Source organism: Eurytemora carolleeae, unplaced genomic scaffold (genome assembly GCF_000591075.1).
Source record: "Eurytemora carolleeae unplaced genomic scaffold, Eaff_2.0 scaffold108, whole genome shotgun sequence".
Classification (NCBI taxonomy): domain Eukaryota; kingdom Metazoa; phylum Arthropoda; class Copepoda; order Calanoida; family Temoridae; genus Eurytemora; species Eurytemora carolleeae.
The window spans coordinates 204,999-208,985 of record NW_019396160.1 but is presented as its reverse complement, the minus strand read 5'-3'; the positions used below and the strand labels follow the sequence as shown (position 1 = coordinate 208,985).

Sequence of the window (3,987 nt, the reverse complement as noted above, 5' to 3'; positions counted from 1 at the left end):
GGATTTCCACATTGGGATATATCTCTTTAAGGAGAAAATAATTTCATAATTTGATAAAATCAGTATTATTCTTGTTTTTCTTTACTTTGGAAATATTGTTATTGAACAATATTCGATTACATTTCTTTATCAAAATGAAAAAACTTAAATATTATAAACCAAAGAGAAAAGAATATATATTAGAGGTGAATTTAGAGAATCTCTCGGTATGAATTTTTTCAGTCCCTTTCAGCCTGAAAGGGAGTTCAAAGTGTACAAATCATGTAAATGTTCACAAATTATGTGCAGTAGAGTACATTAATACAGTATGTTCCCTAGACTATCCATTTCAATTTCGAATTTTTAACAGATTGTAACAGAATGTTAGGAGTCTAACATAATTTTGAAATATTATCATAGTTTTGTTAGAATGTAATAAAACTTAAACTAAATCAGAATGCCAGAATTAAGATTAGAATTAAAAGACTGACTAAAAGATTTTTATCAGAGTATTATAAATTAAGTTTATAATTCTCTGTGGTTTCCACAAAAATAAATCCCTGAAATCTTCTTTATTTTTTTTACTGCCTAAAATATAGATTAAAAATATAGGATGAACGCTATAAAAAATATTTACCATTTAACACTGTAAAGTTCTTCTGTTAGGTTCTCCAGTTCAAATCCACACTGAAAAATATGATTTTAATTTTTCAACTTTCAATTTCAAAAATATTCTGCCCCCCCCCACAACCACTCCACCGCGTATCTGTCAAGCTATACTAATAGTCAATCTAGAACCTTCGAACTTGTGTGTTGGATCTCCTCGTACGCCCAGGATTCCTAGTCTTCACGTTGATGTATTTCAGAGGTGAAATACTATAATTCAAGGATTTAAAACTTAAAAATTTCCCGATTTAAAACTTCAAGCCCGTCATCTTGTCGACATTAAAGTTTTCCACTGGAGTTCAGCCGCTGAATTACAGGCTGTATGGATACACAAAAAAAAATTGTCAGCTCCTCCCATCTTCCCCACTCTCTTCTCCTTTATAGTCCTTTAACATTCTTTCTTTACCATCTGAGCTTCTTATCTTCCACCCTCTCTTCTTCTAGATAGTCCTTTAACCATCTTCCTTTACTATCTAACCTTCCATCCTTCCCTTCTCTTATCCCTCATATTCCTTAAACCATCTTCCTTTACCATCTAATACTCTTTTTCCTTCCCCCTCCCCTGCCTTCTCTCTTCTTTTTTTATTCTTTAATCATTTACCCTTACTATCAAAACCTAATTTCCTTCCCTCCATATTTCCCTATTTATCCCCTCTCGCCCTCCCTCTCTGACCTCCCCTGATATATATCTCTTTGTCTTGTATTTACTGGAACCACATTGAATCCATGAATTCATGAAGCATTTAGATTTTAACCCTTACTGTCAGTCAACAAATATAGAGATTAAATAGAAGAAATGTTTTTCAATAAACTACTAATAGCAGTATTTTATTAGAAACTAGCTTGGAAACCTAACGTCGCCCAGGTTACTCATTGTTACTCCCGCTGTTTACCCGCACTTGGTCGATTTTACCGGAAACTAAATTTTCGAAATAAAAGTCCACCCACTTAGCTTGGAATCTCAAACTGAGCTAAGAATATTCACTTGACTCTCCCGAGTTCCCCAATCAAAAGTTGAGACAAATCGGTCCAGAGGGTTTCTGAGTTATGATCGGACAAACAAATGAACAGAAAAACAGAGATTACAACTTTATTTATATATAGATGATATTTAAAAGAAATAGTTTTAAAACCCGAGTATAAATACAAATCGTTCCCATAATAGGTAAAACTTGTAATTATACACAAGGTTCATGTCAAATTCTTTATTATTAATAAGGGAACTAAACATCCGCCTAAAATTCTTTGTACTTTGCTAATCATTATTTCTTTGTTACCTGACGTAATGGACTTTTAATATTAAAAACTTTAAATTTCCAGATTTAGGTTGCAAAAATATAGGGATAGGAAAATTTGAGGTTGAGACAAGAATTTCTAGATAAACTCGTCAATCAATATTTCCCTCAAATTCCATTTCAAACACCTTTTCGAGTCTTTTTGAATAACTAAATGGATTTATTTGGATAAAAATATAATTCTGTTTTATAAAAACTAACCATTTCGCTTGGAAACTAAACGTTCCCTATAAAAGTCGACCGATTAAGAATTTTTAAACCAAGCTAAGTTCGATCGAGTTCCCCAATTAAAAACAAACAAATATACAAAGGTTTATACTTTTAGATGTATGAACTTGTATTAAAACTATTAGAAATTAAAATAAGAAACCTTTAAAACTATTTTATCTCCTCTGTTTGCGAATTCTGGAACATAGAAGTCAACCATCCGTAGGCAAATACTTCCAGGTAATTCAACTGTAATAATCTCAAATCAATGCTAGATCAATTTCAAATAAAGATGATGAAATATTTTGATTCAATTCAATTCTAGGTCTTATAAACACAGATTAATTGATTATCAAAAATTATTAATTTCAAAATGTTAAAAATCATTTCTTTAGAAATTGCTAATTATTATTATTATTATTATACTTTGCAAGATTGATATTTTAATAAATCATAATTTTCCAACTGTTTACTTTTTTGTTTTTAAAATATCAATTGTCTGTTCAAATTATTTAAAATATATGCGTGTACAAGGAGAAAAAAATTATTAATTCAAATTTGCTTCATGCAATGAGTTCTCGAAAGAACTTAATCTTTGCGACAAATTCTGATTTTCTAATCCCTATAGCTTTGCAACCAAATGTCGTAGACCTTAGATATTTAGAACTTTGAATTCTATATTGGATAAAATAATCCAAGTTTAAAATATCTGAGAATACAGGTTGCAAAGATATATGGATTATAAAATTGAGTTTGTGGCAAAGAACCATTTCTTGCCTTCAAGGTATTAAAAAACTCTCCGTTAATATTTTTCTAAAAGCTAATAAAAACAAAATGGAAACTTCCGGAGTTCTAACAATATCAGTAAATAATGGGTAAATAATGCATGAAGAATGAATTGAGCCGGAAATGAAAGTTTATCATGTAAATATATAAAAACCACCTAACAAGAGAAAAATAACTGAGAAGCTAAACCAGCTGAAGTTCATGATTACTGCATTCTTTTCTAAAATAAGTTGATCAGATTTTAATTCAATTTCTAAGATTTAAATCATAACACGAGGTTGTTTCAAATAACCCTTATTTTATAGAGTGGCATGAATCACACCAGGCTACCTATACAAGATTTTTATATCAAGACTGATCGAATGAGATATCCATGTTTTTAACCTAAATTTAAATCAGTATTGGATCTCATCATCATTCTTTTGTCTTTTATTGATAACCCTACCTCTCTTTTTAGAAATTAGTTTAGATTTATTCTGTAACTTTTTCTCATTCAATTTTTCCCTTGATTACATTTGCAAAAATAACAATTAGAATTTCTTTTACATAATTTTTTAATTTTCCCAAAAAGATTTGTTATTTCGACCGGTCTTGAACAATTCTTGGGCCGTGCTATAGAACCAACAAATATATTGTCCCAATCAGTTTAACCGTTTTCACGTAAGAAGCAGAAAACTATAGATTCTATATATATAACCATAGAATAGTCATTATTTAAGAAAATCAAACCTTATCAAATCTAAACAAGATATTTTTAAATAATTTAGAAACCAATATTAAGATTTTTAGCGTTGGGTTTACTGAATTATTTTAATAATTATGAAATAATTTAGCAGAAAATTCGATGTAAAATGTTGAATTGTCAAACAACACGATATGTTTGAACTGTGTACATCAAGGTTTGACCCTCTAGAAGCTTCTGTTCTGAAGAACTAATATATTTGCCGCCAAGAACCATGAGAAACTAGATTTTGTCCCGCCTGGTCTCGGCAACCGAGGTTCAAGCGTCATATCCCGGTTAGAGGATAATTCCCGAGGACGGGGATATATGGAG

General features: G+C 30.4%; 1 long non-coding RNA gene across 1 annotated transcript; it reads right to left on the bottom strand.

The window, feature by feature from the left end:
• Positions 1–605: 605 nt before the first annotated feature.
• LOC111696775 (uncharacterized) lies at positions 606–3,155 on the bottom strand. The gene is made up of 3 exons (XR_002764153.1): positions 3,091–3,155; positions 2,311–2,396; positions 606–666 (listed from the first exon to the last, which is right to left on the bottom strand). It is a non-coding gene; the product is annotated as an uncharacterized LOC111696775 (long non-coding RNA).
• Between the last annotated feature and the right edge of the window lie 832 nt (positions 3,156–3,987).